The sequence below is a fragment of the Polypterus senegalus genome, chromosome 9 (assembly GCF_016835505.1).
Source record: "Polypterus senegalus isolate Bchr_013 chromosome 9, ASM1683550v1, whole genome shotgun sequence".
NCBI classification, from domain to species: Eukaryota; Metazoa; Chordata; class Cladistia; order Polypteriformes; family Polypteridae; genus Polypterus; species Polypterus senegalus.
The window spans coordinates 35,726,583-35,752,359 of record NC_053162.1 but is presented as its reverse complement, the minus strand read 5'-3'; the positions used below and the strand labels follow the sequence as shown (position 1 = coordinate 35,752,359).

Below are 25,777 nucleotides of genomic sequence, written 5' to 3'. Positions count from 1 at the left end.
TGGGACTTCATTCTGCAGCCTAAAGAAAAAGGAAAAGGAAGAGGAGAGATGGGGATGGGGGGCATCTTAGTTGCAAATATGGTTCAAAGGTGCTTTACACCTGAGCCCTGCCAGACCTTCATAAAGCTCTCGCAGTGTTAGAGGCGGATGCTTTGCATCTTTCTGCTTAAACCATCACCAATGAGTAATTAAATGTGTCAGGGATGCTGGGGCTGTAACACCAGGCTTCCTGAATTTCTCACTATGGCCAAACTAACAGAACATTCATTCTGTAACAGAGCACCATTTGTGTTTCATTAATAAATTACAGTTTGAGTGGAAGAACTCAGTATGATGCCAGGTTCACACCACCATCATAACCTCCAGACAAATGGCTTTTGATTTTCATTTTCTGTACTGTATAAAAGTAGACCCCAAAGAAGTGGGGGTGGATGTTGGATAAGATAATAATAAATGGTTACCAGATTAGATTGTGGGGCTTCTAAAGAGTAATAAAAAGAATGCATTGGGTAAGGCTTTCAAAGAGTGCAGATTCATTACACTGTCTGCAGGATTTCTTTTAAGGCATGTGCAGGGAGGCTTGTCAGCCATGTTTTCATATCCTCCTGGCCCCTCAATGTGAAGCTAGTGAGTTAACTCAGCTTAGGTAGACAAATCAAAAAAAAAAAAATACAGTGGGAGATGTGTAAACCAGTCAACTATTCTGCACTCTATTGCCCCACAAGATTAAACAAGGCACTTCTTAATTATAAAAACTATGGAAATGCCCCTATTAAATTTCATGTACAGTTGATTTCAAATTAGTACAGATTCAGAGATCTTACACACATTTACAGCTAGAATATATTAAAACAAAATACCAAAGCATGATCTGTGTGTTTAACAGACAGGGAAACATAATACATTTCAATAGAGCCACATTAACATTATAACTGAGACATGGCAAGTTGATGGCAAAAAAGAGAGAATTAAAACCCTCACTTGACAGTAGTCCATGGCCACAGCTGGATATAACAGACTTCTAGGGAGAATATTGAGACAGCAAGTTGCTTCAAAATCCGCACAATTCAGGAGTATGTCAGAGATTAAGTTCATGTTGATGTAGGAGTCGTAGTGCACTCGTCACTTTCCACATCCAGGCAAAGTTCAGAGGCCATTATAAAGACGAAGAGAATGATAGGTTATTTATCACAAAGAGTAGAGTACAAGTTCAATGAGGTTATGCTCAAGCTTTACTGAAGTCCCACATGAAGTACTTCGTTTAATTTTGGTTGTCGGGCTCTAAAAAAGACATAGCAGCGCTAGAGAAAGTCCAGAGAGGACCAACTAGGCAGATTCTGGAACTGAGAGGAATGAACTTTAAGGAAAGATAACAGGAGCTGAACTTTTTCAGTTTAAGGAAACAAAGATAGTGACAAGACTGAAGTGTTTAAATTTTTGAAAGGTTTTAGTACATTGGATCTAAGCTGTTACTTTTAAATGAGTTCAACAAGAACACAGGGACACAACTGTTAAGTGTAAACAAGTTTTTTATCACCCAGTGAACCATAGACACATGGAATAAAGTACCAGGTAATGTGGAAGGTCAGCAGATATTTGGCTCATTCATAGCTCAACCTGATACTATTTTAGAGGAACTAGGGGGCTTTGTCCCCTGCTCGCTTCACTTGCCAACACCCCTACCTGCACTACGTGCCAGCAACTTCACGTCTCTGCCGCTCGCGTATGTGGATTTCACTTTCACCAAACAACAAAACTTTTAATTCTCACAGATAGGCCTCTTCATTAGGAAGAAACACTTTTCCCTGATGGCAACCCAAATTAGACGATCTACTAGTCACCGACTTAAACTTTAAAGCCAAACAATATCTACATCCTTCTGTCATATCACCTATGCCCATATCTTTGATCTCATTTCACTTTTACCTTTTCATCAATATCCCATTGAATTTTGATTCCGTGTTTGGAATTACATCGTGACAAGGCAACATATAACTGCCCGTGAGTGAATATCATTTCTCTCTAATCTACATGAACTGCGTCTGACAATAGCATTCACAGAAATGAGAAATGATTGAATCGTGTGCGGGTTGTAAATGTTTTAGATGTGGCAGGACTTTTCAAAATCTCTTTGCATAAAGTCTTGTCTCATGGGGCTTGGAATTTTCTCTCATGGGATTTCACTTTCATCAAACAACAAATCTTTTAATTCTCGCAGATACGCCTCTTCATTGGATTTGAAACACTAATTTTCCCTGATGGCAACACAAATTAGACGATCTACAAGTCTCCGACTTAATGTTCAAATCCGAACACTATATTCGATCTCTTTTCACTGTTCTGTTATTTCACCGAGTAATAATTTCCGTTTGTTTGTGCTAATGCGATCTTTACTATCATTTTTTTGGGACTTTCAAATTTTTGTACTTCCATTATCTCTACCCTGCTCTGCATGTGTATCACACCAATGTTTTTGAATTCTTTACGACGTTCTACTTTGTCATTTACTCTTTGTTTTTTATTTCCGGCCCCGGGCATGGTTAAATCTCTTGCCACAAAGTTTTGTCTTGTGGGACGTGAAAGTGTCTTTCTGAGAAAGTCAAGTTTTTATTATAATGGAGAGATTAGTTGGATAGGATTGGCACACTTTGTGCGGCTAGATGGCCAGTTCTCTATTAAATTTTTCCTAATGCTAAAATGTGTTATGGCCGCTCTAGGACAGCAAAGATATCACAACACTAAACTACATATATGTATTACATGTTAGTCGTAGGGTTGGCCATGACAAAGAACTACAAAATTACTTTCCAAGCTTTATGTATTTTTTTCTATGGAAAAAATGCATGCAAGTGACTAGCATGAAACTTCCAAAGTAAGTAATAAGAGTAATAAAGCTTTGTTCTAATCGAAAATAAGTTTCCCACATAATACTAGAATACCACATAGTAATCTAAGTAATAAAGTTTATAGTTCCAAGTTACAAATATATATTCACATCACATAAGAGTACCATGAAAAGTTAGGTCATTTGAAAAGGACTATGAAATCAATAATGCACATTTTCTTGAGCAGACAGGATTCTAATTTGTGTGAAGATTTCTGTTTGGGTGAAAGAAAACCAGACTTCTCGAAAGCTTGGCTGAAACATCCAGATATTATTGATTGTCATCAATTTTTAAATCCTGTAGATTTCTTCTGCGTTTTAAGGAGCTTGATATTGCCATTTTAAGTACATGTAATAAATTTCCCACCTTGCATCAGGAAGTTTTGTTTATAAAGCTACTTGGCGACTTCTGTACACTTGAAAATTTTTAAAGCCACAGCATTATGTATTTGAAATAAATGAATAAATACCTCAGCAGTTCTGATATCATCATTGCCTTCACTAGATGTCTTTAATCAACTGTCATTGTGATGCATAAAAGGAGATGGGACTAAAAGTTATCCTACATGAAGATCTCTCACTAACAGTTTGTCTGGGGTTAGAGACTGTGGTCACTAGAGGCCATCTCACAATTACTCAAACCCCAGTCACGGGTTCAAATAAGGCTTTTACTTGATCTGTATACCTTCAATTCACATGTCACAACTCATAAGTCCTCCCTTTTTCTTATAAGCCTCCTCCAGAAAGTGCTGTCCTCCTCCTCCCAGCTGTGACCTCCTAAATGACATAAGGAGGAACATTTTATGCCACAACATTGCATCAGGGAAGCACATCTGGGTTAAGTGGAAATCACCCAAAGTACGGATAGCTATTCTCTGTAGCTCCCCTTGGCACCACCCATAAATGCCAATAGGGCTGCTCAAAGGGATTACAGTTCCCATTATGCACTGCAGGTGTATACATGGGTGTCACAGCTCAGGGACACTGCCACCTACTGTATCAGGGAAGCATACAGTCCTGGAAGGATGTCTCCCTTTGTCCATCCATTTTAGAGTACCGTCCGGAAAAGGCAAAATTATTCATCCTGGCCAGGGCAACATTTCAGTGTCTCCTCCCATTACATACAGGCTAGTTCAAAAATAAACTCTATGAAGAACTCGTAACAAATATGCACAAACACTGGTATTTATTTTTTCAGTTTCAAACCAAGACAGATTTTGCTATTTACTGCAAATCGTCCTATTTAATAATATCACAATAAGACTTAAAACATTAAAGCACAGAGACAGATTAAACTGTCAGTGTAAAAGCACACAGTTACATAGTAACATATAAGACAAAAAAAAAATTCTGAACAAAAAATTTATCCATTCACTATCACACCCATTTAATCCAGTTCAGATTTTTTCGGGTGGTGGGATACCACAACAAGAACCAGTGCTTGGCATACTGGTATAAAACAGCTCCTAATCATACTGGGCTACATGAGAGTCATTAACTGGCCTAACATAATTATGTTTGTGATGTGGGAAAAAAGTAAAGCCCCAAAAAGATGCCCACATTGACACAGGGAGAACATACAGTCTCATAAAAGCAGTGCCTTCACCACAGTGACACCCATAATAAAAATAACATGGCATTCTCAAGCACACTTAATCCATTTCAGGATTTTGGGGGCAAAAGCCTCAGCAGCATCAAGATCAAGGCAGGAAGCACCACTGTACAGGACACTAAGCCATTTCAGTGACCACTGATGCACACATTTCATATTCATATTCGTACATGGTCAATCTGAAATTGCCTCTTAACCTAACATGAATGTCTTTACAGATGTGGAAGGAAAACCCAAGTAGATACTGAAAGAATGTGCAAGCAGGTGGAGGACACTGGATCAGGGAACAGGAGCTGCAACCATGGAACCACTGTGCTGACCTCATGAAAACAATGGGAGATAAAATGATCACATGGTGGTCAAAAAATAAACTCATTGTACAAAATGAACACTTAAATCAGTTATCAATGACACCTCTGCCTTTAGTATCGATGACCCTGAACTGAATTAAGAAGACTTATGTTGGTTTCCACACACAAAAAAACTGATTTGGCTAAACGTGTCAGATAAATTAGCAAATATAAAAGTGATGCACTCTTTTCACCGTAGTCGTTTAGGCTGTGGATGTCAATCCCTGAGCTTGTGCTCCAAACAGAAAAACAAAAGAAACCAAACCAAGTGTACCTCTCAAATGCTGTAAGTCACTTTAGACAATAAAAATGAAGCTCTGTTCTAACTGTCCTTCGACCTGCAGAATAGCAATCTAAAAGGTTTCCATTATATTTGTTCATACAGGCATTAGTCTTTGTACATAAAAAATGTCTGAATTAGTGTAAGCTGTCCTAATTTGGGGTGTTCATAAGAAATGTAATGATTTACTTCATGAGCTAGAAGTACATAATAAACAAGAATAGGTGCATAAAATATTTCAACTATTAAAATGTGCCTCAACTTGAATGTTTACAGTCTAAATATTCCCGATGATAAAAGAAATTTGTCATTTCTCACCCTCTAATAGTGGTCCACACAAGGCTAAAGCAAGGGCTGGTTCCACCATTACAGCAAATTATGTATTCACCTAGGGCGCAGATAATAAGGGGAGGAAAACCCAGCTATGCAGGTTAGCTACCAAATAGTCAGTTTGTGCACTAATAATCATGGCCTAGGGCGCAAAATAACCTGGCACTGGGTAAAGCCCTAGTAAAGGATCAAAACTCAAAAATAACATCATAATCACTGACCCTGAAATACTCTAAAACAATACCCCACACGGTTTTGTTTGAAATTTGTCAATTTTGACCTTCTGGGATTGGCTCTTAGAGGGCTAGGACCACTGGTAAAGAATCAAATATCAAAACTATTATCATATTCTTAATTAGCAACCCTGAAACAGAATAAAAAGACACTCCACGTGCCTATAATATGAATAACTCAATTATTCAAAGTAACTTTGACCCCTTGTATCCCACTAGGGGGTGAACCCCTGAGGTCAGGTTAATGCAACATGCACAACTTCAAGTCCTGCTGATACTTTTTGCTCAAAACCTAATGGTCTACTCTCTATCATAAGGATGCAATTTCCTACACAAAATATGGTCCAAAAATGGCCTAAAAATGAGGGGTTTTTGGGTCTAGAATAAGGGACAAAAACAGGGGGAACTCCAAAAATCTTTTTTCCTTGCATAACTAGAGAACAAGACAAGTTGAATGGCATTATCATATGTTGGGTTTTTTTCATATTAATGAGTCAGAAGGTTCCAGACTATACATATATATATATATCAAAGTGTTCAAAAGTAACTCTTATGAACACAGGCAGGTGGATCAGTAACTCAATAATCAAGATTACATATCTGATTTTGTTTCAAAAGGATATGAAGGATATTTGCATGGAATATTTATGAGAGACACAGGATAATAAAATTCTAAAGATATGAAATAAAGAAAAGAGTACCACAACATTTTTCTTAAAATTGTTTACACCATTATGATTAAAATACATGACTAGTGTAAACAACATTATTGATTTTCTGATAGTAATAATTTATTTGAACATAAGTTTTCTTTTTTTTTTTTTAAATCACCTGGCTCACTCTTTATGAAGTGATCACTCTAGTGTGTGCACATACAGATGACACTAAGCATGTTGACAGAAAAGAGGAGGAAAGGTCTTTGTACCTGCCTACTTTCACCAAGTTTTTGTGAAGTAATGAACAAAGACAGCTTGGGGACCACTCAGCGGCACCTGCCCGCTCAGCAGGGCCACAAGGGAACGGCAGAAGGCTGGTGCTTGACAGGCCCAGGACAGCTTCCTGCCTGGTGACAGGCCGGGCCAGCCTCCTAGGCCTGACCCACCATAATTCCTTCACAGTGCAGTCGTTGACAGGAGCAGCTGCGCCTCCAAAGCGAGATGGATGGAATTTTCATAACTATTTCCCCAAGTTGCACTTCACCTTCAAGATAATTTATGACCTGCTCTACAGCCTTGAAGAGACAATATGCTTGCCATAAAATTAACTGTAACAGTCTTGTAGGTTATAATTAACAATGGGGAGGGTTGCGCCAACTGGATGGGAACACATGGCATAATTGATGGCAAAACTGGGAAATGAAGGTAGCTAACAATATCATTACTACACACGTCACTCTAGTAAAAGTCAAGGCATTTGAGTGTTAATTACAACCCCCACCACACCCCCACTCACTCTGATGTACGGCGTACAGCCAAGGCAGGGCCTGGCAGTGCTGGCAGGCGGGCAGCACCTTCTACCTTTGCCAACAGGGCTTGTGAGTGAGAGTGTAAGTGCATGTGAAAGGCGGCACCAGTGCGTCCCCTACACAACATCTGTTGACAAGCCCGCTTGTTTAAGGAATTTGCTACTTTACAAACACACATGATTGCAGTCCCGCCCGACTTTCTTTCCCGAGGCTGACCTTATCCTTCACTTTACAACTAACTAAACCACCAGATAACTGCTGTTATTAGCCTTCCCATTACTAATAAAAGAGAAAGGCATTTCTGTTCCAAATTCTATTAGTTGTAATTCAGATCCTGCAGGGTTTTATGACCTGTATAATCTTTTTATGGCAAAACATACATCACTCGCTCCAAGAATGCAGCAGCATTGATGCCGTCACATTGTCAGTAGACTTTTACAGAGGAGTTAGATAAAAGTAACACCTGGTCTAATAAAAAAAATCTAATAAAAGAAAAAAAAAAAAAGCAAACCACCGGGAATGAACAAAAATTAAAGGGGCATTTTATTAAGAAAAATGTATTAAATAGCTGTGCTTAAAAACATGAAAATACAAACCGACAGCACGAAGAGAAACAATTTAATAATATTACATACACACCCCGCAGCCTCCTCAGAATCTGAAATGATAGACTTCTGAAACATTTATTGACTAAGAGCACCAATAGCAAATCATTATTACATTACAGTCATGCATATCATCACTGCTACACACACAGACAAATTAAATCATAAATACAATGTGCCCAAGAAATTTAGCACTAACAAACTTTGTAAATCATAATGTCTAAAATGGAGTAATCCAATAGAAGTCACACATTTAAAAGCCTCTCCATAATTTGTTTTTGTCACAGGTGTGGCTTATTGTAGCTCTAGACAAAGATGCAGCAACAGAAAAAATTGCTATGTAAGCAATTTGGGGCGCCTCTCTGCTCATTAGACAGTGGGACAGGCATGAGGGGGCCTTCAACCTGAGGCAGTCTTCAAACACTTCCATCAATCCTCACCCTTTCTCCTCCTCTGTGTACACTAGTATAAAACCTTAATTAATAATGGACAATACTTACAGTCATATGAAAAGGTTTGGGAACTTCTCTTAATTCTTTGGATTTTTGTTTATCATTGCTGAACTTTCAAAATAGTAACTTTCTTTTAATATATGACATGCCCTATGGAAACAGCAGTATTTCAGCAGTGAGATTAGGTTTATTGGATTAACAGAAAATATGCAATATGCATCATAACAAAATTAGACAGGTGCATAAATTTGGGCACCCCAACAGAGATATGACATCAATACTTAGTTGAGCCTCCTTTTGCAAATATAACAGCCTCGAGACGCCTCCTATAGCCTTTGATGAGTGTCTGGATTCTGGATGGAGGTATTTTTGACCATTCTTCCATACAAAATCTCTCCAGTTCAGTCGAACATGGACAGCCTGCTTCAATTCATCCCATAGATGTTCGATGATATTCAAGTCAGCAGACTGTAACGGCCATTCCAGAACATTGTACTTCTCCCTCTGCATGAACGCCTTTGTAGATTTCGAACTGTGTTTTGGGTCATTGTGTTATTGGAATATCCAACCCCTGCGTAACTTCAACTTTGTGACTGATGCTTGAACATTATCCGGAAGAATTTGTTGATATTGGGTTGAATTCATCCGACCCTCGACTTTAACAAGGGCCCCAGACCCTGAACTAGCAACACAGCCCCACAGCATGATGGAACCTCCACCAAATTTAACAGTAGGTAGCAGGTGTTTTTCTTGGAATGCGGTGTTCTTCTTCTGCCATGCAAAGCGCTTTTTGTTATGACCAAATAAATCAATTTTTGTCTCAAAAATTTGTTCCAAATGTCTAAATGAGCATTTGTATACAACAAGCGACTCTGTCTGTGGCATGAGTGTAGAAAGGGCTTCTTTCTTATCACCCTGCCATACAGATGTTCTTTGTGCAAATTGCGCTGAATTGTAGAACGATGTACAGATACACCATTTGCAGCAAGATGTTCTTGCCGGTCTTTGAAGGTGATCAGTGGGTTGTCTGTAACCATTCTCACAATCCTGCGCATATGCCGCTCCTGTATTTTTCTTGGCCTGCCAGACCTGGGTTTAACAGCAACTGTGCCTGTGGCCTTCCAGTTCCTGATTCCATTCCTTACAGTTGAAACTGACAGTTTAAACCTCTGAGATAGCTTTTTGTAGCCTTCCCCTAAACCATGAAACTGAACAATCTTTGTTTTCAGATCTTTGAGAGTTGCTTTGAGGATCCCACACTCTGTCACTCTTTAGAGGAGAGTCAAAGGGAAACACAACTTGCAATTGACCACCTTAAACACCTTTTGTCATGATTGGACACACCTGTCTATGAAGTTGAAGGCTAATCCAACCAATTTGGTGTGGCAAGTAATCAGTTCTGAGCAGTTACATGCATTCAAATCAGCAAAATTACAAGGGTACCCAAATTTTTGGCACAGACAGTTTTTAACATTTGATTTAATGTCATACAACTAAATACTACTTCACTAAAAATCTATGTTTGGAAACCACCCCATTACTCAGATGTTCTTAGGAAATGAAAGACATACCACTATTATCTTTTTTGTTGAAACTTTTTCATATGACTGTATCATGGCTCAATTGCAGGACAATCAAATTATATTCACTACCTTGGCAAAGTCAGAGCTGACCAGGGCCCCATCTCTAGCGCTTTTTTTCCTGCCTTTAAAGCAGCTATTAAAAGTATTTATCCTCTTGGACATTTTCACATTTTTGTTATTAGCTAAAGAGTTCTCAAACTTAAAAGTCACAATAATTACTCAAAAATACCCATTAGAGAGGGAAACTGTCAATCTTGGCTATTCACACAAAAAGGGTAAATGAAGAACCTTAACAAATAAAAAGATTTATTGGTACATAAAGCTCTGTGGCACAAAAAATAAGGTCTTAAGAGCACAAAGACACATAAGGCAACACCTTCAAAACTGGCAATCCCGAAAGCAAACACAATCCCAGTAGAAAGTACATGTGGTGAAGTCAAAAACATGTAAAATGTAACAAAAATGCAGAATATCACAAAAACATAACACTCAAATCTAAATAGATTCATTGATCTATGAAGGCATTCACAATGAACCACAAGGGACTGTGGGTTTTCCTCAGCTTTTATAGGGCTGAGGGCAATCCCTTGATAGTGATGGGCAGGTGTCTAGGCCTCTAGGAAACACCTACAAAATATATGTCACATATGAAAAGATACTTATATAAAGAAGCAAAATGATCAACAATGTTCATATAAACAATGAACAATATAAACATAAAAGAAACACATAAACCCTAGACAAGAAAGGAATTCTTGCTGAAAAATAAAAATTTTACTGTTATCTAACCCCTGAATCACAGTGGATTTCACTGAGCTTTTTTCATATTGATAAAAAAGATTATTAATGTCAAAGTGAAAGCAGATGCAGTATCTGCAAAATGGTGTAAATTAATTACAAATATTAAACACAGAATAATTGATCTCAGTAAATATTTACTCTTTTCAAGTCAATGTTTAGAAGATGCAGCACTGGCAGCCATGACAGTCTTGAGTCTGTTTGCAAAGGTCTCTATCAGTTTTGCACATCTGCCATTTTCCCCTAATTTTTCTTTGCAGATCTGCTAGGGCTCTTTTAGTTGTCACATTGACCTGGAGTGACAATCTTTTACAAGTCCAGCTACATATTTTCCAGTGGACTAAGAGCTGGACTCTGACTTGGCCACTCCAGGACATTAACATTGTTGTTTTTAAGGCATTCACTTGTAGCTTTGGCTTTATGCTTGGTGTTATTGTCTTATTGGAAGACATATCTTTATCTCAGGACACAGGTTTCTTGCAGACTCAATAAGGTTTTCCTCCAAAATTCTCCTGTATTTTGCTGCATTCATTTTACACTTCCCACTCTCAGGCCCCAACAACCTGATGCTGCGACCATTATGCTTCACAGAAGGAATAGTGTGTTTTTGATAATGTCCAGTGTTCAAACACCGCAATTAGTCTGATGGCCAAAAAGCTCCATTTTGGTCACGTCAGACCATACAACCTCCTGTGAGCCAAGTTGAGAGTCTCCCATAAGCCTTTTGGCAAGCGCTAGCGGAGATGTCATGTGTTATTTTTTTTTAACTGTGGCTTTCTCCTTGCTCCTCTCCCATAAAAACTGTGACTGCTGAAGCACCCAGACACACAGGTCTGCATATTCTCTCTAATCTAAACCACTGTAGCCTATAACTCCCACAGAGTTTTCTTAGGTCTCTAGGTGGTGCCCCTCACGTGTCTTGTTATTGTACAATCACTCAGTTTTTGTGGAAGGCCTGCTCTAGGCAAATGTACAGCTGTGACAATACTCTTTCCATCTATTAATGGCTGATTTAACTGGACTCGAAGGGATATTCAGTGAATTGGATATTTCTTGATTTTATCCTCTGACGTGTTTTTGGTCACATTTTCACAGAGGTTTACTTACCTTGGCATTGACATTCATGTCCCTGGTGACTCTTCCTATGAAGTCAGTAAATGGATTGGGAGAGCCTGGGAGGTCATGAGTTCGCTGGAAAGGAGTGTGTAGTGCTCCCGATATCTGTGCAAAAGGACAAAGGTCTTTAGAGTCCTAGTGCTTCCTGTCTTGCTATATGGTTGCGAGACATGGACGCTTTCCAGTGATCTGAGATGAAGACTGGACTCCTTTGGTACTGTGCCTCTCTGGATAACCCTTGGGTACCATTGGCTTGACTTTGTGTCAAATGAGCAGTTGCTCATGGAGTTCTGAATGAGGCGCATTACCTGCATTGTGGGGGAGGGTCAGTTACGGCACTAGGGCCATGTGGTGCATTTCTTTGAGGGTGATCCAGCCTATAGGATCCTCATTCTTGGGGGCCCAAGTGGCTGGACCAGGCCAAGGGGTTGCCAATGTAACACCTGGCTGCGGCAGATAGAGGGTCATTTCCGGAGGGTGGGACTGGACCGCGTGTCTGCCTGTGGGGTTGCCAACCGGGATCCCGAGCTGTTTTGCCATGTGGTGGGTGTGGAATGCACTGTGCCAGTGCATGCTCCCCAACTTGACTTGAATTGACGTTTCATATAGTCTTTCTATTAAGGCTTCTCCCAACTAATTTATTCACTCATAGCAATATGATGCTCATTACCCTGATCAGCACATAACACAAGAAATGTTGCACATAATCACTGTCTTAGAGGAAGCTGCTTGGTATCACTATGTTATAAGCAATTTATATTTGTCAATCAGGAAGCTTAATTGTTTGGTATCTCAGATCCTAACCCATCTCACATCCTATAATGCAGTGATGGCTCTGAATGTCAAAAGCAGGAATATATTAGCAGCATATAAAAGATTCAGGTAATACAGTGATCTCAGCCTTCTGGTCATCTTTATAAGAATTAAGGTGATGTAGCCCACCAGTTTAAACAACAGTGACTATAAGAGACACTGCCTCTTGCATCTGTCACCTTGTTTACTGACAATGACAAGCTTTCAAAAATTGCCTGGACTACTACTCGGTGTAAGAGCAACTCTGTTCTCAAGTTTCTGTCAACTGTAACATTAAAATCAAAAACAAAGATTGATATGGGCTGTGGCTTTCCTGAACTGCTTATATTTTTAATAAAATGTTATCTATTTCCAGAAGTATTCATTACAGTGGAAGAGTTGAAATAAAAACAAAACAACATCCACTGCTAATGGCAAACAGTAAAAATCAGCCCATTCAAAGTATGATCAATACATAGAAAGAGTTAAAATTCATTAAACTTAAAGAACACTACAAGCTCCATAACAAGGGTTAAACTAAGACATTGGCAGGAGCCCAGCAGACCTATTCATGCTCTGCACAGTTCCATGCAAAGAAAATTAGATTTTCGTTTGTTAGTTTTATGTAACATATCATTTTGCTATTGAATCATGGAGTGTGCATTACAATTCTTCCAGATGAGTTGAATTAATTGATGTTTTAGCAATATAGCATAGGAAATCAGAGTTTATCACCTGTTAGTGCAGCCCATTCTGACGCTCTTACTTAAAATCCTTCTGTAAGAGGATCTTAAATGACTGATGGATAAAGAAATATCTTCACCCATAAAGGATGTCATTCAGGGCAGTCCTAAAACATATTACCTAGCAAGGCCAGAGTTCCATGATATCTTTCACACTTATAGTCAAATCTCTGAAATATTTTAGGTAACTTTAAGGTGAATACATACAGTATGTGCAATTTACAACTTTAAGATGAGCTACAATTTGTTTTGCAGAAATTGGTGAAGAAAGTTGTACTGTGCAGTAGCTTCCTGAAGTTCATTAGGTTACAAAGTGCAATATTCTCTTCGTTTGTTGACAAGTATCTGCTATTGATACATTTTTTCCTTACACTTACTTTTCTTCATGAATTGTACTCATCAGGTTTTCGTGTTCATAAAATATTGTATAATATTTCTCTGTAAAGTGCCTTGTCAAGTTATTAATTGTCTAGCTGTGTTACCTGTCTAGGATTATGGAGGAATATTTCGGACAAAATGAAATAAATAAATAAATGAATGCGTAAATAAATAAAAGTACTGTGAAATGTGAGCATAAATAAATAAATGTGTCATGAAATGACAGCCTTAATAAATAAATATGTCATGAAATGAGAGCATAAATAAATAAATGTGTCACGAAATATGTTTTTCGTTGCTTATTTATTTATTTCATTTTGTCCGTAACATTCCTGCAAACAGTCATGAAATACGGCTTGAAATAAAACTGTCACTTTCACTCGTCAAAGTTGAGAGGGTGGGCTCTAACACGCCCTCTAGTTACTGATTGGTGAATCGATAGCACAAGAATTAATTAGAAAAATGCTTACTACTGCCGATAAAATGGATTCTGCCGAAGATATTACGTATTTCAGAGAGAGAACTGAAGATTTATCGGAAGAAATTACAATGTTGGCGGCCCTTTTAGAACTGAGTATTTGACCCTTGTTTTACGAGTAGAAAGTCAGTTGCATATTCGCAGCTACTTTTTCAAAAACTGTACAGCTCTGATCAGTGGTAAAGTTGTTCCGTTCAAAATATTAGGTGGAGCTGCTTTGGGCATTCCATGTCAAAGTACCTAAACTAATACAGCCGTTGCAGCTTACCGTATATCAAACTGGCTCATTTGCCTTGTGATCGTCTTCTCTGATACATCATACAGATCTGCAATCTGTTGTACTTTTAAACCGCATAACAGAAGGTGTTCTATTGACTCAGCTGGAATGTCAAAGGATGGACATCCAGAGCAGGGTACTGCATCACCTGAACTGCAGTGTAGTAAAATCTGTTCCACCTGTTCTTCGATAATTTCAAAAACAGTTTCATCTATATCGGAGTCTAAAAGAGCCGCCAACATTGTAATTTCTTCCGATAAATCTTCAGTTCTCTCTCTGAAATACGTAATATCTTCGGCAGAATCCATTTCATCGGCAGTAGTAAGCATTTTCTAATTAATTTTGTGCTATCGATTCACCAATCAGTAACTAGAGGGCGTGTTAGAGCCCACCCTCTCAACTTTGATGAGTGAAAGTGACAGTTTTATTTCAAGCCGTATTTCATGACGGTTTGCAGGAATGTTACGGACAAAATGAAATAAATAAATAAGCAACGAAAAACATATTTCATGACACATTTATTTATTTATGCTCTCATTTCATGACATATTTATTTATTAAGGCTGTCATTTCATGACACATTTATTTATTTATGCTCACATTTCACAGTACTTTATTTATTTACGCATTTATTTATTTATTTCATTTTGTCCGAAATATTCCTCCATATAGGATGAGCTGAAATTTAAGTAAACAACGTACACCTCAAATTTATTATTTGATGAATGTGTTGATCTGGTATAATAATACGTACCTGATGATCCCTTTCCCTCATGGTGCCCTTTTCCTCTTCAGATAGAGCCACCTGTTTTTGCCACTTCCTGCTAGCATCGCTCTTTGAACTGACCATTTTTATAATGTAAGTGTTTTGCTTTTGAAACTGCAGCTGTAGTCACTACTGTATTGGCCTGGTTTAGCGACTCTAGTCTAGTCATGTTTGGGCTTTGGTTTCCCGATGTATTATTTGTTTTATTGTTACAGTATATTCACTCCTCTATTGCCCAACATGCAAAGTTATCAGTCATTAGCATTACAGCTATAAACCTCATTGAAATGCTATGAGTGGGTGCAAGAAAGTCTGTTGCTGCTACTGCTGGCATAAAACAACAGCCAATAGAATAGGCTGTTAAGACCAGTTTTTTAATTTTATTTTTAGACCCTTACTTGGTGTTTTTATTATCATTTTTATTTTTTGACGTTTCTTCAACATGCTTTGCCTGTTTTTACATTTTTTGTCCTAACCATAGCAACTGGAAGAATACACAGATGCAAAGACATGCACAGACGCTTGTCCTTTTATTAAGGTGGATTGATTGACACAGAAAATTGTTACAGGTAAATTTATCACAAGTGTTACAAAGGTTTTCTTCACAGAGACAACTCAATGCACATGAAATAGGTTATCAAGTAGCGTGTTAGCAGGAACCTTCAGAATTCAAGTTGATGCCATTTTGGACAAAGATTGTGTAGCTTTGCTGGGCTGCATGGTCAGTTCTTCTTAACATTGTTCTAATGTTGTAACTTATGGATCAAGTTATTCATTAATAGAATATTTTGTTAAAAACTACACTTTTGAATTAACTAAAACAGGACATGGTAAAAAAAAATAACATAGAGCTACTGTCTTATAGCTCCGGAGTTCTAAGTTTGAACTAAGTGGGGATTTTCTCCTTTTCCTCCCACTTCCCTAAAATGTGTGTTAAGATAGTTGTCAAGTGTAAACTGGCCCTGTGGGTGTGTGCCTAAGTGTACCCTACAGTGGGCTGTTGACCAATCCATGGTTCACTCTTGTTTGTGTACCATGTTTCTGGGATACAAACCTGTGCCTCCACCTTGAATTAGATTAGAATACTTTGATAATGAAATAATGTAATAAGGTTTAAACAAACTAATCTGTATTAAAAAGTGAAGGATAATTCTAGTTTTAAATCCAAAACTACTACTACATTTATAAATGAGACAGAGGCCTGCTCTTTGACCTGTCCAGAAACTGGGACTCAACTAAAAGAAAACCATTAACGATTTGAAGGGAGTGTGTGGCAGCAGACACAATCTGGTGAGCTTACATCTCATAGTTTATAGCTTGTAATCAATCCGGAGCTGGAAAGCAATGACATTTTATTGATTTCATTCTTTGTATTTTTGAAAATCCTTTTATACACAATGCTGTACAGGTGAAATTAGGTAGGCACAAGAATCAGTAAAAGCAACAATGGAAATCTGGCAAGGCCATTAAGGACCCGAGTCAAAAGCTATAGACTCCTGAAATGTCTATTTCAAGGAGGGGGGTTTGTGGGGAGATGAATATATTTCCAAATTCAAAGAAGACTTAGCAAAAACAAGAATTCTCAAGAGGAAAAAAGTCAGATAAACAACAAACATAAGCATACATTGAGAAACGGTTTGGTTTTTGGGAATGCAAAGATTTACAGTTGCGCATTATTCTATATCTGTCAAAGAAACTAGGCCTGAGGTCTGCTGTTAATGGAATTACTTTGTACATAATGATATGGACAGCTCCCATTGTTTTTTATTTTTAAGCACCACAGAGGTTGTCATTGGAAGCCATATGGTCTACTACCTATTAGGTAAAACTTCAGACTGCAAGATGAGAGCTTCAAATTCCAATTTAAAATCCTCAACATGGCACTTCACCTGTGTGTACAATGATTGCAAAAATATGTATCTCCTTATTTCAACAGATAAAAGACGCTTTAAATAAATATTGATAGCTGTGATTTGTTTTGATAGTCAAAACATTTTGCTTATATTTTAAACTTCTTCAGGAAAGACTGTGGAGCAAACCAGCAAATTGTTTTTAGTCTTTTTATTTATAGTAATTGCTGCGGGGAGACAGAAATGCAACTATAGCTATGACGGAACAATGCATACTCTACAAATTACTTCACTAACTTTTAAATAAGATGCATATAGTTGATTTGGACATATGAGAGTACAGTATTGTGCTCTTTTGCGATTTATGCTTCAGGACACTTTTATATATTCAAAAGGGAGCAAATGTTTCTATGAATGCATTCCCCTCCTGATGGGAGTTCTGATCGTGTTTATCATTTTTCAGTCAAAGATGCTTTAATAGAAAAGGAACAGTGACACAGAGGGACATAAAGAGTGGCGTTTACAAGTGTGCGTGTGTGGGAAGACATCCAATGGGAGATAGAAAGGAGTCCTTTTGTGTGTACAGTGGGTCACAGAAATTATAGGTTTGGTTAATTTATTGTGCACTGTTGTTTGTCATTTGTCATGCGTTACCATGAACTTGTTTGTTTGATTGTTGTATAATAAAATCATCATTGGTACCAAGGTTTCCGTTGTTTCTTTCCAAGTATGGGGTTCATGAAAGAGCATATTTGAAAATTCACAGTACATACAGAGGAAATCAACACCACCTCAAAGAGACATATTGAGAAACAAAATAACAACATTCACAGGTCTACTTAAAGTGTCACAGTATCACCTCTAATATCTTTAGAGATGTGGGAGGAAACCTCTAATCAGACACGGGCAAACCATGCCAACTCCACACAGACAAAGTCTGTGTATGAAATTCAACCCGTGGAAGCTGGATCTGTGAAGCAGCAGTGCTATCGAACTATACCTCAGAAACAGAACAGATTAAAATTAAGGTTATCTGAAAAATGCACAACCAACTGCATTATTTCGCACAAGTGCATGTGAGCTATTACTGAAAGAAAACATCCACAGACTTTAGGTTATTTCTCAAATTAAGAATAATAACCTTTTTTCTAACATTTAAAAATTGCAGATTTTTTTTACAGACATTTGGGGGGTATAAAACAGCTCCACTGATTAAAAAACATCAAAGCTATATCATATTATCTGATAAACATCCAGGACTAGACTTAACCCTGGAGACATATGACCAAGTGTCATTGTCCCACGAAAACATGTTTGTGGTTAAGTCATTAAAATTGAAACCACAAAGTTTATAGAAATTGAACCAAAAACATTATATATCTGAGCAGCTGTAATGGCACCTTGGGGTGGTGTTCACTATATAAAATGATGGCTTCTTAAAAGGTTTGTAGACTTTTTTCTGAGCTTACATGGTTTGGGCTTAAATTTTTACTCACCTAACAGATGCTACTGCTGTCTCCATAGATCCTCACCCAGATGACTGCCTTTCATGAATTTACACTGGATGAAGCAGTGTTAACCAAGCTTTAGTGTTTAGTCTAACATGGTCACACTGGGTACATTGTTAGTTAAGGCCCTGTCACACTACATGATAGGCTTCATTTACATAATCTTAGAGAGCTGGGGACTGTTAGGGACAGTCACGGTGTACTCTTGTAACATCTTATTGTGTATTTTGACATTCCCAAGGACTGAGTCCAACCAGATTGCAACTTGCTGTAACAAAATCAAACAAGTAGTAGGGGTGGGTGATATGCTGACAAGATATAAAGGACTATCTAGAACTTCGCTATAGGTTGTATATTGAAGAGGTTTTTTTTTTTTTTTTAATTTTAAGAATTTGTTGGTCCCCTCTCATATTGATCTGTCTTTGTTGATTCTTTTAATACTTCATTGTAAAAAAAACATTTGTTTCACAATTTTTGTAACACCTATTTCTTTTTTATGTTTAATTGACTGGCTTTGAGATATGTTTTTTTTTGCCTTTTTGATGCTTAATCAATGTTTTCACTGTTACTTATTGTACTTTAAAATAACTATTGTAATACAGAGGGACATGTAAAATCAATACAGTTTTTATTTTTCTCTTCAGCTGTGGGACACGCCTTCCCCGTGTTCCACAGGCCCAACACAGTCCCAAAAGCACTTTGGCAACTCACAGACACTTTTTCTCTTCACCTTGGCACCACCACCATGTGTCCTCGTCCTCTTCCTTCCGATTCTGGCTCATGACTGGTGGATGCTGGCTCTTTTTATAGCCCATCCAGAACTGCTCCAGGTGCTTGATCACCTGTGCCTAATTGCACTTCTGGGCGGGGCTGTAGAAGTGTCTACACAGGCTCCGGGATCCAGACAGCACCCCCTGGCAGTCACCCCAGATCCCCACAGGGTTGTGGAGAACTCCATCTCCCATGGAGCCATGCGGAAAACTGAGACACCCACGTCACCCAGGGAGGCTGCGACCAAGCGTCCCAGGGGAGGTACTGAGGAGCCCATGGCTGCTCCTCCAGAACATATGCAGAAGGGGTGTCCCGGCCGGGCAGGGGACCCGGTTGCCCGCCACACTATTTATGATATTTCTCTGTGATAAGTGTATGTAAGATAGTAACTACTTTTATATGTATATACAAGTAAAGATAGTATATACGAGAAACTAAAGACACAAATATTAAGATTAATGCCTCTTTCAATGTATATGCATTATTAATTGCTACACACTTTAATGTTCTATATTAGAAATAAGGTTACTTTAAAGTTCTGCTCAGTGTTTACTATTTAACAATATCCCTAAGAGGTTTCAATTACTCTTATTTTGTGGTGATAGTATATATAATTAAGTAGTAGTTAGTGTTAGTCTATTTTTTAAACTGTCATTTGAAGCCTGTTTGGTTTTTAAATAAAAAGACAATATGTCAGTGAGCACATCAGTACATCTGGGGAGTTTTGCTGGACCCCAAAGTGACACATATCACAGTCTCTCTCTAAAGTCTCTTGAGCCATTAGGCCACATAAGCAAATGGGTATCCTTTTCACTTCTCCAGAACTCACCTAACCAGCATTCAGTCTTCAAACAAATGTTTAACTTCAAAGAAATGAATTTGTGTTCCTTTATTACGTAACATAGGAGGCACAGAAGAGTGATGACTTTACTTTGTGTTACCTCCCACCTCAAGCTGCTAAAACAGGCAGCTGAGATATTCTAGGAATCAACCTCTAGTACATTATGAAGGCATTCAAGATACAAAAATATTTCCATGCTATGATGATTCAATTCAAAGGCAAAGCAACCAGATACTGAACACAGATTTCATAATCCTTGAAAACAAAAAATGTTTGAAGCAGACAAACCGTGAACATTTTTAATTTTTACTTACTGCTTGTTAAAGTACATTACCCCCCACTGGTATCATTGTCTATTTTGGAGAAATACTCTCTGGAAAATGTGGGAAAAAAACAGTGCAGAGGGCCAGATGGGCGCCTTCACACTCCATTTATCAAACCCAATACACTCGGCCTCCCTCTGCCTACTCCCCTTCCGCCTGCACTTCTGTAGTAAACCCCCATGTAATTTGGTAATAATTTTCATTATCATATAATGACCTTACAAAGCCTACAGCAGTTTGCAAGGCCAGTACAAAATTCACAGATGTTCTTCTTAGTGTTTGCTTACTGACTGAGGTAATGCACATATTTTATCGGCCAAGTTATGCCCTTTGCTTTGAAAAGGTCAGTGTGGGGTCATTGTAAGAGGCTGAGAACAACAGTTTCAATAATCTGTTAGACGCTGTCATGACACTAAAACAAACTGAATCCATCAGTAAAATTGGATATCTTTTGTTAAATACCTTAAAATCTAATTTCAGGTTTTTCTCTCAACTCTACCAATTAAATAATACATTAAATAAAAATAAATACTGTGATAATGCTTTTGGGCCTCAAATGTAGGTCATTTTTTTTAAAAAAGGACCTAACCAATTTAGCAAATTCATTTAAGAAAGTGTCCCACATTGCAATGGCATGTCATGATTTATTAAATCACTGGCATCAGGATGCAAATGACTTTGTAGTAGGCTCAGACTGTGCAGATTTATATAATAAGTAACAAATTAACAACATTCCATAAAAACACAATGTGTATTTCAGCAGGGGAAATACCAAATCTCAGCACAGCTTTGGATAACAGGACAGCTGGACACAAATCAGTTCAGTGAAAATAAATGAGTGACCCTTGCTTTTAAAAAGGACCATGTGAAGGCGTAGGCTAAATTCACACTTCTGCATTTAACTGTGTGGTTTCCATATCCATATAATAAGTAATCCACAGCATAACCAGTAACATTAATTACATTCTGGAACTTCAGTTCTGCCAAGATTCCCAGTGGTTCGAGAGTTATGGTGTAAGAGAGAATATTCAAACTACTATTAAAGGGCATAATGCATTTTTAAAAAATGTCACAAGCTGCATATTTTCTTTGCGTAGACAACATCATACGTTTGTGTGTTCCTTTTCTGTTGGGAAATTCACAACACAGGAAGCCTGACCCTTGTTTCCTGAAGATAAGACTGAGCACATGCACAGTCCAAGCGCTGCGGAGGAATATACCTGATATCTTCTCTGAGAAATCTTTACATTTTGATTTATTTGTTTAGAAGACTTGTTTATTCAAAGTAACTTACAAAAGTGGTCAATATAATCGATTAAACATCTGTCTGGGTGACAGTTTATGAACAAGGTTACAAAACTGTTCATCACCATTGAAGAGCTTTACACCAAACAGCTTACAAAACTAGTTAATATTACAAGAACCTATCAAAGCCAAATATTTATCAAGTAGACAGAAGCTCACAGAACAACACAGTCTTCAAACACATCTTAAACATATTGCATAAGTGAGAAGTTTAAATGTAGGTTGGCAGTTCTTACCACCAGTTAGGAGATGCACATGAAAACAGTCTGGATTGCAGAAGTAGCAATACCAGATGCCATTCATCAGAAGATGAGAATGACCTATTCATCACTCTGTAGGTTGTGTCAAGGATTTGAACTTAATTGGTGCTTCTGCAGTGAGCCACGGCACTGATCTAAAAAGTGGAATGACACGTGTCCACCTTGGCTGGTTAAACACCAGAAGTGCTTCTGCATTTTGTAGTCCAGCCGTAAATATGCCAAAGCCTGGACTATACTCCATCACATATGGTCTAATCTTGCTGATGTTGTAGAGTAAATCTGCAAGATCAACAGTGAGTTGCAACATGGACACTGAAAGACAGCTGGTCATCACTCACCACCAGTTGCATACTGACTTGGGGGTGTGTAAGCGATGATAAGCTATGATGAACAGTGATATGCTGGGATAACGAAAAGGTCTGTCTTTGGCGGGCTGAGCTGAAAATGGTGCTCACTCATCCAGGTTGCAATCTTTAGAAATGCAATCACCCTTTTTGCCATCATAACTGGCAAAGCAGGCATCGGATCACCAGAACACCACAACACACAGCTCAGCAAAATCAATGCAAATGACAGGGTGTGACTTCAGTGATTTTTTTTCATTAGATGACTTTATTTAACACAAAATAAAAAGCAGAGGCATGCATAATTAAACATGAAAACACACAAACCTGTGTGTGTCAAAGTGTAACAGACACATGGCAAAAGGCAAATGCATTTATGTGTGCTTCTGCATATGTGTGGGTTTGAATCAGACATTAGTCAAAACGCAGGAAACAATTAGGTGGAAAAACTTGTGCAGACAGGCAGTGAAGATGAAGACAGAAGAAGAGAACTAGCCAATATGATAAAGATAATTTCAGGCTGGCCAGACAACCTCTCTTCATTACATTGACCTCCTGAAAATCCACTTCAAAAACATCTCTAAAAAAGTAGCATACTTACTTTAAATATGTATCTCACTGACATACCCACCATTTGTAAGTGTTATGCCACGGGACTGACCGCTAATCTCAAATACACTCTCAGCTCCTTAGGTATCACTGGCTCATTTCTTCACAAGCTCTAGGATTGTTCAAAGACTGTCTACTTAGTGGCTTTCTGCTTGTGACTCTCTATCTTCAATTCTCTCTCCATTAATATTACTTTCTTGCTTTCTATATATTCCTTCGTTAGGACACTGCTGTTTTATATAATGGATTTGTTTAAAATTATTTTACAAATTTTATGTTATGCTTTTCAGTCTTTTTCCTTCATCATTATGGGTTTTGAAATGCCCAGATTATAAATGTGAGGTAAGTTTATTGTTTAAAAATATATTTAAAATAGTGAAATTATTTTTTTATGCTTCCCAATGTTATTTTGTTTTTCACACCATTTTGTGCCTTCATTGCAGTGTTGTAGTGTGCAGTTAGGGGGAATGGATTCAGAGGTTGCAGCCTGTGGCTCACTGAGGGCAACACTTTAAAAGTCGTTGCAATTCACATCCTGGAATTTGAAATTATGGGATATATGCCTTCAAAACTTAATGTGTGATTAATATTGGTTAATTCTCCTTGTACAAAATGTGCTGACTCACAAGAGACAATAAAAGAAAAAATGAAACTGACCAGGAGAAACGTAATCAGTGAATGGGTAAAAGATCAAAACCAGGCGTCAATGTGACCGAGCACTACAACCAAAATTCCAAACAAAAACTGGAGTCAAAGAACATGAGCATAGATTCAGCAACTGAGAGAGGAAAATGTGTTTTTCCATCAAACTCAAATACAGGTAGTCCCCAGGTTATGGACATCCGACCTACGACTTATGAATGAGGCCGTAGCTGCGACGCATGAGCCTCAGTAACTGCCGCTCCGTTATCTTCGGCCTGGGGATGCTGCAAGCGGTGGCTGGACGGGGGCGATTTCACTCCTCGCGTAGTGTAGTGTGCCTCAAGCAGCTCCTGGTGGCAAGCGGTGACCCGTGGTCCATAGTTTCCAGCACCACAGCTACTGCTCGTGACTTGACGCAGGCTGGATGGAGAGGAGCGGGGAAGTTTCACTACCCGCCCAACACACACTGCTGGTAATGCTGCAAGCGGTGACCCGGTTGTGGCTGAACGGAGGCTATTGAGGGTGAACGGTGCGGTTGAGGTAGCATTGTAGTGTGCCTCGGATGGCTGCCTGTTGAATTGGGGTTGGGCGATTCACTACCCGCATTTGGCCGCACCGTGTCCGTTCTCGGTGGAAGGATGCTGCAGCCACTGTAGTGGAGGTGACTGCGAGGTGGGCTGGTGATGACCCCCCATGCCGCCCCCAGTCATTTTCAATAGCAAGCCTGCTTGTACTGTTACACACATAGCAGGAAGTTGTCTCTTGTCAGTACATCAGACGTTTTGACGGGTGCCTTCCTGCTGTGATAGCGTGTGCAATGCTGTGCAGAAGAGCTCATCTTAATCTTTTGTCTTCAACCTTCAGGAATGTCTCTGAAACACATATCTGATGCAAGTGGTGGTGATATAGTAAAGAAGACAAAAACCATCACCATTGAAAATAAAGTAGAAATAATAAAAAGGTCAGAGAGGGGTGAAACTCCATCATTCATTGGCAGAGCACTTGGTAACAGTCGGTCAACAATAGCATTTATTAAACTAATGTACCTGTTCCGATTTACATACAAATTCAACTTAAGTACAACCCTACAGTCCCTATCTCATACATAAGCCGTGGACTGCCTGTACCTTGCCACTGCTGAGGATATTGCAATGTATTCTGGGAAATGCTGCCACGGAAAAAGCAAACACAAAAGACTCACAAATAGCACAGTGCACTATGAAACAAAATGGCATTGTGGCAAAACATAAGCAAAACATATGATACAGCATTTATGACCAAATATTCAAAATCTTTGCACACAAAAGCCATAGATTGATTGCCAGGAATATAATTAGAGCAGACATAATAAATTTAAAAAAAAATTTAAATGATAACACAAGAACTTTAAGTTTGATTTTTGACTTTAATTTAGGATTTTGTCTTGAGTTGTCGACAGCGCATTTTGACTTTTTAAGTTTTGACCCCTGTCTGTCTTCTGTTGACTACGTTTCACGTTCTGGCCCCTTACCATTTAAAAACCTGCCATTTTCACCTACAGCAGTTACACTGATCTTCTTTCCTTTCTGTCCTGTAGAGTATATTCTCCCTAGGAATTAATGCTAATCCTTGGATTGTTGTCTTTTTCTTCAACCTGGTTCTGCTTGGACTTTCATTGGTTTGGATCAAAAAATCATCTTGGCTCTAATATCGAGAAGTGGTAGTCCACAGTTTGACTGGTCTGAAGCAAGATTTTAACTTTTTAATTTTCCCTTTCCATATGCACTTTTTTCTTCTGGAATTGCAGCATGTGCCATGAATTTTTCAATCTTTGAAACTGGATCCTCTTAGGATTTCTTTTTACAAGGCCTGGTTGGAAAGGAATTTTCATTTCCATTTTCTTTTCTTTTCAAGTTGACTAAAAAATTGTTTCTTAATCTTCTTGTTCCTGTCTTTTCTTCAGTTTGCATAAACCTCCCTTGACAAAAAAAACTAAATAGTGAAAATGACAAATTAAGACCAACTCGATGGTGGTCTGGCCAGGATATACCTAATGTTAAAAGACAAAAAGCAAACTGAACATGCTCAAGTCAGAAATTCATCTCCAAATGGTTTGCTTTTTCTGATTATCTGCGTTTTGTCCAGTGTCTCTTGCCTTTCCAGCTTCTGATGAAGCTGTTCATGGCATTAAAAGGTCAAACCC

General features: G+C 38.4%; 1 protein-coding gene across 1 annotated transcript in view; it reads right to left on the bottom strand.

Moving 5' to 3' along the window:
- The window catches only part of fto (FTO alpha-ketoglutarate dependent dioxygenase), a 402,707-nt gene that overhangs the window by 165,108 nt on the left and 211,822 nt on the right, over window positions 1–25,777 (bottom strand). The window lies entirely within an intron of this gene.